The sequence below is a fragment of the Rhinopithecus roxellana genome, chromosome 16, assembly GCF_007565055.1.
Source record: "Rhinopithecus roxellana isolate Shanxi Qingling chromosome 16, ASM756505v1, whole genome shotgun sequence".
Taxonomy (NCBI): Eukaryota; Metazoa; Chordata; class Mammalia; order Primates; family Cercopithecidae; genus Rhinopithecus; species Rhinopithecus roxellana.
Genome location: NC_044564.1, coordinates 6,946,350 through 6,960,465, shown reverse-complemented (window position 1 = coordinate 6,960,465; position 14,116 = coordinate 6,946,350).

The window sequence follows — 14,116 nt, the reverse complement described above, 5'->3', positions numbered from 1 at the left end:
TGGAAGAACGAATATCAGCGATTGAGGATCAAATGAATGAAATGAAGTGAGAAGAGAAACCAAAAGAAAAAAGAAGAAAAAGAAATGAACAAAGCCTGCAAGAAGTATGGGATTATGTAAAAAGACCAAATCTATGTCTGAGTGGGGTGCCTGAAAGTGAGAGGTAAAATGGAACCAAGTTGGAAAACACTGTTCAGGATATCATCCAGGAGGACATCCCCAACCTAGTAGGGCAGGCCAACATTCAAATTCAGGAAATACAGAGAACGCCACAAAGATACTCCTCGAGAAGAGCAACTCCAAGACACATAATTGCCAGATTCACCAAAGTTGAAATGAAGGAAAAAATCTTAAGGGCAGCCAGAGAGAAAGGTCGGGTTAACCACAAAGGGAAGCCCATCACACTAACAGCAGACGTCTCGGCAGAAACTCTACAAGCCAGAAGAGAGTGGGGGCCAATATTCAACGTTCTTAAAGAAAAGAATTTTAAACCCAGAATTTCATATCCAGCCAAACTAAGTTTCATCAGTGAAGGAGAAATAAAATCCTTTACAGATAAGCAAATGCTTAGAGATTTTGTCACCACCAGGCCTGCCTTACAGGAGACCCTGAAGGAAGCTCTAAACATGGAAAGGAACAACCGGTACCAGCCATTGCAAAAACATGCCAAAGTGTAAAGACCATCGAGGCTAGGAAGAAGCTGCATCAACTAACGAGCAAAATAACCAGTTAATATTATAATAGCAGGATCAAGTTCACACATAACAATATTAAACTTAAATGTTAATGGACTAAATGCTCCAATTAAAAGACACAGACTGGCAAACTGGATAAAGAGTCAAGACCCATCAGTCTGCTGTATTCAGGAGACCCATCTCACATGCAGAGACATACATAGGCTCAAAATAAAGGGATGGAGGAAGATCTACCAAGCAAATGGAGAATAAAAAAAAAGCAGGGGTTGCAATCCTAGTCTCTGATAAAATAGACTTTAAACCATCAAAGATCAAAAGAGACAAAGAAGGCCATTACATAATGGTAAAGGGATCAATTCAACAGGAAGAGATAACTATCCTAAATATATATGCACCCAATACAGGAGCACCCAGATTCATAAAGCAAGTCCTTAGAGACTTACAAAGAGACTTAGACTCCCATACAATAATAATGGGAGACTTCAACACTCCACTGTCAACATTAGACAGATCAACGAGACAGAAAGTTAACAAGGATATCCAGGAATTGAACTCATCTCTGCACCAAGTGGACCTAATAGACATCTATAGAACTCTCCACCCCAAATCAACAGAATATACGTTCTTCTCAGCACCACATTGCACTTATTCCAAAATTGACCACATAATTGGAAGTAAAGCACTCCTCAGCAAATGTAAAAGAACAGAAATTGTAACAAACTGTCTCTCAGACCGCAGTGCAATCAAACTAGAACTCAGAACTAAGAAACTCAATCAAAACCGCTCAACTACATGGAAACTGAACAACCTGCTCCTGAATGACTACTGGGTACATAACGAAATGAAGGCAGAAATAAAGATGTTATTTGAAACCAATGAGAACAAAGATACAACATACCAGAATCTCTGAGACACATTTAAGACAGTGTGTAGAGGGAAATTTATAGCACTAAATGCCCACAAGAGAAAGCAGGAAAGATCTAAAATTGACACTCTAACATCACAATTAAAAGAACTGGAGAAGCAAGAGCAAACACGTTCAAAAGCTAGCAGAAGGCAAGAAATAACTAAGATCAGAGCAGAACTGAAGGAGATAGAGACACAAAAAACCCTCCAAAAAATCAATGAATCCAGGAGTTGGTTTTTTGAAAAGATCAACAAAATTGACAGACCGCTAACAAGACTAATACAGAAGAAAAGAGAGAAGAATCAAATAGATGCAATAAAAAATGATAAAGGGGATATCACCACGGACCCCACAGAAATACAAACTACCATCAGAGAATACTATAAACACCTCTACGCAAATCAACTAGAAAATCTAGAAGAAATGGATAATTTCCTGGACACTTACACTCTCCCAAGACTAAACCAGGAAGAAGTTGAATCCCTGAATAGACCAATAGCCGGCTCTGAAATTGAGGCAATAAGTAATAGCCTACCCACCAAAAAAAGTCCAGGACCAGATGGATTCACAGCTGAATTCTACCAGAGGTACAAGGAGGAGCTGGTACCATTCCTTCTGAAACTATTCCAATCAATAGAAAAAGAGGGAATCCTCCCTAACTCTTTTTATGAGGCCAACATCATCCTGATACCAAAGCCTGGCAGAGACACAACAAAATTGCAGAAAAGGCTTTTGACAAAATTCAACAGCCCTTCATGCTAAAAACGCTCAATAAATTCCCTATAGATGGAACGTACCTCAAAATAATAAGAGCTATTTATGACAAACCCACAGCCAATATCATACTGAATGGGCAAAAACTGGAAAAATTCCCTTTGAAAACTGGCACAAGACAGGGATGCCCTCTCTCACCACTCCTATTCAACATAGTGTTGGAAGTTCTGGCTAGGGCAATCAGGCAAGTGAAAGAAATAAAGGGTATCCAGTTAGGAAAAGAAGAAGTCAAATTGTCCCTGTTCGCAGATGACATGATTGTATATTTAGAAAACCCCATTGTCTCAGCCCAAAATCTCCTTAAGCTGATAAGCAACTTCAGCAAAGTCTCAGGATACAAAATTAATGTGCAAAAATCACAAGCATTCTTATACACCAGTAACAGACAAACAGAGAGCCAAATCATGAAGGAACTTCCATTCACAATTGCTTCAAAGAGAATAAAATACCTAGGAATCCAACTTACAAGGGATGTCAAGGACCTCTTCAAGGAGAACTACAAACCACTGCTCAGTGAAATCAAAGAGGACACAAACAAGTGGAAGATCATACCATGCTCATGGATAGGAAGAATCAATATCGTGAAAATGGCCATACTGCCCAAGGTTATTTCTAGATTCAATGCCATCCCCATCAAGCTACCAATGAGTTTCTTCACAGAATTGGAAAAAACTGCTTTAAAGTTCATATGGAACCAAAAAAGAGCCTGCATTGCCAAGACAATCCTAAGTCAAAAGAACAAAGCTGGAGGCATCACGCTACCTGACTTCAAACTATACTACAAGGCTACAGTAACCAAAACAGCATGGTACTGGTACCAAAACAGAGATATAGACCAATGGAACAGAACAGAGTCCTCAGAAATAATACCACACATCTACAGTCATGTGATCTTTGACAAACCTGAGAGGAACAAGAAATGGGGAAAGGATTCCCTATTTAATAAATGGTGCTGGGAAAATTGGCTAGTCATAAGTAGAAAGCTGAAACTGGATCCTTTCCTTACTCCTTTTTTTTTTTTTTTTTTTTTTTTTGAGAAGGAGTCTCGCTCTGTCACCCAGGCTGGAGTGCAGTGGCCAGATCTCAGCTCACTGCAAACTCCGCCTCCCGGGTTTAGGCCATTCTCCTGCCTCAGCCTCCCGAGTAGCTGGGACTACAGGCGCCCGTCACCTCTCCCGGCTAGTTTTTTGTATTTTTTTAGTAGAGACGGGGTATCACCGTGTTAGCCAGGATGGTCTCTATCTCCTGACCTCGTGATCCGCCCGCCTCAGCCTCCCAAAGTGCTGGGATTACATGCTTGAGCCACCGCGCCCGGCCCCTTTCCTTACTCCTTATACGAAAATTAATTCAAGATGGATTAGAGACTTAAATGTTAGACCTAATACCATAAAAACCCTAGAAGAAAACCTAGGTAGTACCATTCAGGACATAGGCATGGGCAAGGACTTCATGTCTAAAACACCAAAAGCAACGGCAGCAAAAGCCAAAATTGACAAATGGGATCTAATTAAACTAAAGAGCTTCTGCACAGCAAAAGAAACTACCATCAGAGTGAACAGGCAACCTACAGAATGGGAGAAAATTTTTGCAATCTACTCATCTGACAAAGGGCTAATATCCAGAACCTACAAAGAACTCAAACGAATTTACAAGAAAAAAACAAACAACCCCGTCAAAAAGTGGGCAAAGGATATGAACAGACATTTCTCAAAAGAAGACATTCATACAGCCAACAAATACATGAAAAAATGCTCATCATCACTGGCCATCAGAGAAATGCAAATCAAAACCACAATGAGATACCATCTCACACCAGTTAGAATGGCAATCATTAAAAAGTCAGGAAACAACAGGTGCTGGAGAGGATGTGGAGAAATAGGAACACTTTTACACTGTTGGTGGGATTGTAAACTAGTTCAACCATTATGGAAAACAGTATGGTGATTCCTCAAGGATCTAGAACTAGATGTACCATATGACCCAGCCATCCCATTACTGGGTATATACCCAAAGGATTATAAATCATGCTGCTATAAAGACACATGCACACGTATGTTTATTGTGGCACTATTCACAATAGCAAAGACTTGGAATCAACCCAAATGTCCATCAGTGACAGACTGGATTAAGAAAATGTGGCACATATACACCATGGAATATTATGCAGCCATAATAAAGGATGAGTTTGCATCCTTTGTAGGGACATGGATGCAGCTGGAAACCATCATTCTTAGCAAACTATCACAAGAAGAGAAAACCAAACACCGCATGTTCTCACTCATAGGTGGGAACTGAACAATGAGATCACTTGGACTCGGCAAGGGGAACATCACACATTGGGGCCTATCATGGGGAGGGGGGAGGGGGGAGGAGGGAGGGATTGGATTGGGGAGTTATACATGATATAAATGATGAATTGATGGGTGCTGACGAGTTGATGGGTGCAGCACACCAACATGGCACAAGTATACATATGTAACAAACCTGCACGTTATGCACAGGTACCCTAGAACTTAAAGTATAATAAAAAAAATTAAAATATCATCATTATCCCTGAAAATAGTGACATTAGTTAATTGATATCATCTAATGCCTAAACCATATTCAGATTTTCTTGTCTTAAAATTTACTCTTTTCAGTTGATCTTCTCAAATCAGACTCTGAGTAATGTTCACGTGTTACATTTTTGTCACTGTGTTTTTAAATATATACCAGCCCCATACCTTTTTGGTTATTATTTATTGGTACCCTATTGTTAGTAATACTAAAATTTGCTGGCAATTCTTTAACTCTTCTCTGCCTCTCTCAAAATACCTGACTTAAAATAATACTTCGTAATTTCAAGTTAATAATAGGCAATACGCAAGCTTATTTTATTCTTTATATCCTCCTCTCATTATTCCCACGTTTTGTTTATTGTATGTAACTACATAGTCGGAGCATTTATCCATGAACAGTATTCTCTTACCTTGTAACCATCATTTAATGTTAGTTCTACAGTTAAATATATGCTTACTGTTTATCACCAGTTCTTAAGTTGATGTCTCTCCAGTCATTTTGGTTGCCTAAAGCTTGTTCTGTGGTAAGTTCCTTAAGAGTTCTTGAATAGTGAAGGTAGCCCTTATATTTGAAAGTAATTTTCGTTGCATATGAAATTTTGACTCATCTATTATTTTCTTGAGGATCTTTTTTTTTTTTCTTTCTTTCTTTCTTTTTTTTTTTTTTGAGATGGAGTCTCATTCTGTTGCCCAGGCTGGAGTGCAGTGGAACGATCTCAGCTCACTGCAAGCTCCGCCTCCCGGGTTCCGGCCATTCTCCTACCTCAGCCTCCCGAGTAGCTGGGACTACAGGCGCCGCCGCCTCGCCCGGCTAGTTTTTTTTGTATTTTTTAGTAGAGACGGGGTTTCACCGTGTTAGCCAGGATGGTCTCAATCTCCTGACCTCGTGATCCGCCCATCTTGGCCTCCCAAAGTGCTGGGATTACAGGCTTGAGCCACGGCGCCCGGCCTCTTGAGGATCTTAATATCCAGAATCTACAAAGAACTTAAAACATTTGCAAGAAAAAAATAAACAACCCCATTAAAAAGTGGGCAAAAGACATAAACAGACAATTCTCGAAAGAAGACATTTATGCAGCCACAAACATAAGAAAGAAAGCTCAACATCACTGGTCATTAGAGAAATGCAAATCATAACCACCATGAGATACCATCTCATGACAGTCAGAAAGTCAAGGAACAACAGATGCTGGTGAGACTGGAGAAATAGGAACACTTTTACACTGTTGGTGGGAATGTAAAATAGTTCAACCATTGTGGAAAATAGGGTGGCAATTCCTCAAAGACCTAGATCCAGAAATACAATTCAACCCAGCAGTCCCATTACTGGGTATATACCCAAAGGACATAAATTATTCTATTATAAAGATACATGCATACGTATGTTCATTGCAGCACTATTCCCAATAGCAAAGACATGGTATCAGCCCAAATGTCCATCAATGATACACTGGATAAAGAAAATGTGGTACATATACATCATGGAATACTATGAAGCTATAAAAAGGAACAAGATCATGTCCTTTGCAGGGAAATGGATGGAGCTGGAAGTTATTATCCTCAGCAAACTAACACAGGAACAGAAAACCAAACTCTGCATGTTCTCACTTGTAAGTGGGAGCTGAACAATGAGAACACACGGACACAGGGAGGGGAACAACCCACACTGGGGTCTGTCTGGGAGTGGGGAGGGAGAGCATCAGGATAAATAGCTAATGCATGTGGGGCTTAATACCTAGGTGATGGGTTGATAGGTACAGGAAACCACCATGGCACACGTTTAGCTATATAACAAACCTACACGTCCTGTACATGTATCCTGGAACTTAAAATAAAAATAAGTTAAAAAAAAAGTAAGTTAGTGTTCTCAGGACTAAAGAACATAATTGGATTTATAAGTTAATGGTGGCATAATTAATGAATTTATTTATTTAATGTATATGTAATATACATATAATTTATGAATATATTTATTTAATATAGATATTCCAAACATTCTGAGGTAGCTAACTGAACTTTTTGGTTGAGCATGAGAAAACTATGGCACATAAATTGAATAAGTAGAAATGGTACATATCTTCTAGGCCTGCATCCCACAAACCAAATGATCAGTGAGAGATAGTAGTGAAAACCAGGTGTGCCTGTACAAACATGAAGGTATTGCTTTGGGTTTCTTTCCTAGCTTTCTGGTTACTCCCTTATAATTAGGAGCACATAGTGAAAGCACTAGCAGGGACCTTGATGTTGGAACCTAGGCATCCCTGTATTTCCTTGGACACTATTCACCTTTTACTAAATCTTTAAGGCCAAAAAACTTGTATTCAGCATCAGGTCCTGCCACACAAGCTTGTGACCTAGAAAAGCAGATGGTTGTGGGAACTTTTATTTTTATTTATTTTTATTTTTTATTATACTTTAAGTTCTAGGGTACATGTGCATAACGTGCAGGTTTGTTACATATGTATATTTGTGCCATGTTGGTGTGCTGCACCCATCAACTCCTCAGCACCCATCAAATCACTATTTATATCATGTATAACTCCCAATGCAATCCCTCCCCCCTCCCCCCTCCCCATGATAGGCCCCAGTGTGTGATGTTCCCCTTCCCGAGTCCAAGTGATCTCATTGTTCAGTTCCCACCTATGAGTGAGAACATGCGGTGTTTGGTTTTCTCTTCTTGTGATAGTTTGCTAAGAATGATGGTTTCTAGCTGCATCCATGTCCCTACAAAGGACGCAAACTCATCCTTTTTTATGGCTGCATAGTATTCCATGGTGTATATGTGCCACATTTTCTTAATCCAGTCTGTCACAGATGGACATTTGGGTTGATTCCAAGTCTTTGCTATTGTGAATAGTGCTGCAATAAACATACGTGTGCATGTGTCTTTGTAATAGAATAATTTATAATCCTTTGGGTATATACCCAGTAGTGGGATGGCTGCATCATATGGTACATCTAGTTCTAGATCCTTGAGGAATTGCCATAATGTTTTCCATAATGGTTGAACTAGTTTACAATCCCACCAACAGTGTAAAAGTGTTCCTATTTCTCCACATCCTCTCCAACAACTGTTGTTTCCTGATTTTTTAATGATTGCCATTCTAACTGGTGTGAGATGGTATCTCATTGTGGTTTTGATTTGCATTTCTCTGATGGCCAGTGATGATGAGCCTTTTATCATGTGTCTGTTGGCTGTATGAATGTCGTCTTTTGAGAAATGTCTGTTCATATCCTTTCCCCACTTTTTGATGGGGTTGTTTGTTTTTTTCTTGTATATTTGTTTGAGTTCTTTGTAGATTCTGGATATTAGCCCTTTGTCAGATGAGTAGATTGCAAAAATGTTCTCCCATTCTGTAGGTTGCCTGTTCACTCTGATGGTAGTTTCTTTTGCTGTGCAGAAGCTCTTTAGGTTAATTAGATCCCATTTGTCAATTTTGGCTTTTGCTGCCGTTGCTTTTGGTGTTTTAGACATGAAGTCCTTGCCCATGCCTGTGTCTTGAATGGTACTACCTAGGTTTTCTTCTAGGGTTTTTATGGTATTAGGTCTAACATTTAAGTCTCTAATCCATCTTGAATTAATCTTGGTATAAGGAGTAAGGAAAGGATCCAGTTTCAGCTTTCTACTTATGACTAGCCAATTTTCCCAGCACCATTTATTAAATAGGTAATCCTTTCCCCATTTCTTGTTTCTCTCAGGTTTGTCAAAGATCACATGGCTGTAGATGTGTGGTATTATTTCCGAGGACTCTGTGCTGTTCCACTGGTCTATATCTCTGTTTTGGTACCAGTACCATGCTGTTTTGGTTACTGTAGCCTTGTAATATAGTTTGAAGTCAGGTAGCGTGACGCCTCCAGCTTTGTCCTTTTGACTTAGGGTTGTCTTGGCAATGCAGGCTCTTTTTTGGTTCCATATGAACTTTAAAGCAGTTTTTTCCAATTCTGTGGAGAAACTCATTGGTAGCTTGATGGGGATGGCATTGAATCTAGAAATAACCTTGGGCAGTATGGCCATTTTCGCGATATTGATTCTTCCTATCCATGAGCATGGTATGTTCTTCCATTTGTTTGTGTCCTCTTTGATTTCACTGAGCAGTGGTTTGTAGTTCTCCTTGAAGAGGTCCTTGACATCCCTTGTAAGTTGGATTCCTAGGTATTTTATTCTCTTTGAAGCAATTGTGAATGGAAGTTCATTCCTGATTTGGCTCTCTGCTTGTCTGTTACTGGTGTATAAGAATGCTTGTGATTTTTGCACATTAATTTTGTATCCTGAGACTTTGCTGAAGTTGCTTATCAGCTTAAGGAGATTTTGGGCTGAGACAATGGGGTTTTCTAAATATACAATCATGTCATCTGCAAACAGGGACAATTTGACTTCTTCTTTTCCTATGTGAATACCCTTGATTTCTTTCTCTTGCCTGATTGCCCTAGCCAGAACTTCCAACACTATGTTGAATAGGAGTGGTGAGAGAGGGCATCCCTGTCTTGTACCAGTTTTCAAAGGGAATTTTTCCAGTTTTTGCCCATTCAGTATGTTATTAGCTGTGGGTTTGTCATAAATAGCTCTTATTATTTTGAAGTACGTTCCATCTATACGGAATTTATTGAGCGTTTCTAGCATGAAGGGCTGTGGAATTTTGTCAAAAGCCTTTTCTGCATCTATTGAGATAATCATGTGGTTCTTGACTTTGGTTCTGTTTATATGCTGGATTATGTTTATTGATTTGCGAATATTGAACCAGCCTTGCATCCCAGGGATGAAGCCCACTTGATCATGGTGGATTAGCTTTTTGATGTGCTGCTGAATCCGGTTTGGCAGTATTTTATTGAGGATATTTGCATCGATGTTCATCAGGGATATTGGTCTAAAATTCTCTTTTTTTGTTGTGTCTCTGCCAGGCTTTGGTATCAGGATGATGTTGGCCTCATAAAATGAGTTAGGGAGGATTCCCTCTTTTTCAATTGATTGGAATAGTTTCAGAAGGAATGGTACCAGCTCCTCCTTGTACCTCTGGTAGAATTCAGCTGTGAATCCATCTGGTCCTGGACTTTTTTTGGTGGGTAGGCTATTAATTATTGCCTCAATTTCAGAGCCTGCTATTGGTCTATTCAGGGATTCAACTTCTTCCTGGTTTAGTCTTGGGAGAGTGTAAGTGTCCAGGAAATTATCCATTTCTTCTAGATTTTCTAGTTGATTTGCGTAGAGATGTTTATAGTATTCTCTGATGGTAGTTTGTATTTCTGTGGGGTCCGTGGTGATATCCCCTTTATCATTTTTTATTGCGTCTATTTGATTCTTCTCTCTTTTCTTTTTTATTAGTCTTGCTAGCGGTCTTTCAATTTTGCTGATTTTTTCAAAAAACCAACTCCTGGATTCATTGATTTTTTGGAGGGTTTTTTGTGTCTCTATCTCCTTCAGTTCTGCTCTGATCTTAGTTATTTCTTGCCTTCTGCTAGCTTTTGAATGTGTTTGCTCTTGCTTCTCCAGTTCTTTTAATTGTGATGTTAGAGTGTCAATTTTAGATCTTTCCTGCTTTCTCTTGTGGGCATTTAGTGCTATAAATTTCCCTCTACACACTGCTTTAAATGTGTCCCAGAGATTCTGGTATGTTGTATCTTTGTTCTCATTGGTTTCAAATAGCATCTTTATTTCTGCCTTCATTTCATTATGTACCCAGTAGTCACTCAGGAGCAGGTTGTTCAGTTTCCATGTAGTTGAGCGGTTTTGATTGAGTTTCTTAGTTCTGAGTTCTAGTTTGATTGCACTGTGGTCTGAGAGACAGTTTGTTATAATTTCTGTTCTTGTACATTTGCTGAGGAGTGCTTTCCTTCCAATTATGTGGTCAATTTTGGAATAAGTGCGATGTGGTGCTGAGAAGAATGTATATTCTGTTGATTTGGGGTGGAGAGTTCTATAGATGTCTATTAGGTCCGCTTGTTACAGAGATGAGTTCAATTCCTGGATATCCTTGTTAACTTTCTGTCTCGTTGATCTGTCTAATGTTGTCAGTGGAGTGTTGAAGTCTCCCATTATTATTGTATGGAGTGTAAGTCTCTTTGTAAGTCTCTAAGGACTTGCTTTATGAATCTGGGTGCTCCTGTATTGGGTGCATATATGTTTAGGATAGTTAGCTCTTCCTGTTGAATTGATCCCTTTACCATTATGTCATGGCCTTCTTTGTCTCTTTTGATCTTTGATGGTTTAAAGTCTATTTTATCAGAGACTAGGATTGCAACCCCTGCTTTTTTTTTGTTCTCCATTTGCTTGGTAGATCTTCCTCCATCCCTTTATTTTGAGCCTATGTATGTCTCTGCATGTGAGATGGGTCTCCTGAATACAGCAGACTGATGGGTCTTGACTCTTTATCCAGTTTGCCAGTCTGTGTCTTTTAATTGGAGCATGTAGTCCATTTACATTTAAGGTTAATATTGTTATGTGTGAACTTGATCCTGCCATTATGATATTAACTGGTTATTTTGCTCGTTAGTTGCTGCAGTTTCTTCCTAGCCTCGATGGTCTTTACATTTTGGCATGTTTTTGCAATGGCTGGTACCGGTTGTTCCTTTCCATGTTTAGGGCTTCCTTCAGGGTCTCTTGTAAGGCAGGCCTGGTGGTGACAAAATCTCTGAGCATTTGCTTATCTGTAAAGGATTTTATTTCTCCTTCACTGATGAAACTTAGTTTGGCTGGATATGAAATTTTGGGTTGAAAATTCTTTTCTTTAAGAACATTGAATATTGGCCCCCACTCTCTTCTGGCTTGTAGAGTTTCTGCCGAGACGTCTGCTGTTAGTGTGATGGGCTTCCCTTTGTGGTTAACCCGACCTTTCTCTCTGGCTGCCCTTAAGATTTTTTCCTTCATTTCAACTTTGGTGAATCTGGCAATTATGTGTCTTGGAGTTGCTCTTCTCGAGGAGTATCTTTGTGGTATTCTCTGTATTTCCTGAATTTGAGTCTTGGCCTGCCCTACTAGGTTGGGGAAGTTGTCCTGGATGATATCCTGAAGAGTGTTTTCCAACTTGGTTCAATTTTCCCCCTCACTTTCAGGCACCCCAATCAGATGTAGATTTGGTCTTTTTACATAGTCCCATGCTTCTTGCAGGCTTTGTTCATTTCTTTTTCTTCTTTTTTCTTTTGGTTTCTCTTCTCGCTTATTTCATTCATTTGATCCTCAATTGCTGATACTCTTTCTTCCAGTTGATCAAGTTGGTTACTGAAGCTTGTGCATTTGTCACGTATTTCTCATGTCATGTTTTTCATCTCTGTCATTTCATTTATGACCTTCTCTGCGTTAATTATTCTAGCTATCAATTCTTCCACTCTTTTTTCAAGATTTTTAGTTTCTTTGCGCTTGGTATGTAATTCCTCCTTTTGCTCTGAGAAGTTTGATGGACTGAAGCCTTCTTGTCTCATCTCGTCAAAGTCATTCTCTGACCAGCTTAGATCCGTTGCTGACAATGGGCTGCGCTCCTTTGCAGGGGGAGATGCACTCTTATTTTTTGAATTTCCATCTTTTCTGCCCTGCTTCTTCCCCATCTTTGTGGTTTTATCTGCCTCTGGTCTTTGATGATGGTGACGTACTGATGGGGTTTTGGTATAGGTGTTCTTCCTCTTTGATAGTTTTCCTTCTAATAAGGAGGACCCTCAGCTGTAGGTCTGTTGGAGATTGCTTGAGGTCCACTCCAGACCCTGTTTGCCTGGGTGTCAGCAGCAGAGGTTGCAGATGATGGAATATTGCTGAACAGCGAGTGTACCTGTCTGATTCTTACTTTGGAAGCTTCCTCTCAGGGGTGTACTCCACCCTGTGAGGTGTGGGGTGTCAGACTGCCCCTGGTGGGGGATGTCTCCCAGTTAGGCTACTCAGGGGTCAGGGACCCACTTGAGCAGGCAGTCTGTCCGTTCTCAGATCTCAACCTCTGTGTTGGGAGATCCACTGCTCTCTTCAAAGCTGTCAGACTGAGTCGTTCGCGTCTGCTCAGGCCTCTGCTGCTTGCCCTGTTGTTTTTTTAGCTGTGCCCTGCCCCCCAGAGGTGGATTCTACAGAGACAGGCAGGTTTCCTTGAGCTGCTGTGAGCTCCACCCAGTTCGAGCTTCCCAGTGGCTTTGTTTACCTACTTAAGCCTCAGCAATGGCGGGCGCCACTCCCCCAGCCTCGCTGTTGCCTGCGGTAAGATTGCAGACTGCTGTGCTAGCAATGAGGGAGGCTCAGTGGCCGTGGGACCCTCCCGGCCAGGTGTGGGTATAATCTCCTGGTGTGCCCGTTTGCTTAAAGTGCAGTATTGGGGTGGGAGTTACCCGACTTTCCAGGTGTCGTGTGTCTCAGTTCGCCTGGCTAGGAAAAGGGATTCCCTTCCCCCTTGTGCTTCCCAGGTGAGGCAATGCCTCGCCCTGATTCAGCTCTCGCTGGTCGGGCTGCAGCAGCTGACCAGCACCGATTGTCCGGCACTCCCCAGTGAGATGACCCCAGTACCTCAGTTGAAAATGGAGAAATCACTGGTCTTCTGTGTCGCTCGCGCTGGGAGTTGGAGACTGGAGCTGTTCCTATTCGGCCATCTTGCTCCGCCCTCTTTTCTTTTTTTTTTTTTGGCATCCCCATGGCTTTTTTTTTTTTTTATTATTATACTTTAAGTTCTAGGGCACATGTGCATAACGTGCAGGTTTGTTACATATGTATACGTGTGCCATGTTGGTGTGCTGCACCCATGAACTCATCAACACCCATCAACTCGTCATTTACATCAGGTATAACTCCCAATGTAATCCCTCTGCGCTCCCCCCTCCCCATGATAGGCCCCAGTGTGTGATGTTCCCCTTCCAGAGTCCAAGTGTTTTCATTGTTCAGTTCCCACCTATGAGTGAGAACATGCGGAGTTTGGTTTTCTGTTCTTGCGATAGTTTGCTAAGAATGATGGTTTCCAGCTGCATCCATGTCCCTGCAAAGGACACAAACTCATCCTTTTTTATGGCTGCATAGTATTCCGTGGTATATATGTGCCACATTTTCTTAGTCCAGTCTGTCACTGATGGACATTTGGGTTGATTCCAAGTCTTTGCTATTGTGAATAGTGCCACAATAAACATACGTGTGCATGTGTCTTTATAGCAGCATCATTTACAATCCTTTGGGTATATACCCAGTAATGGGATGGCTGGGTCATATGGTATTTTTAGTTCAAGATCCT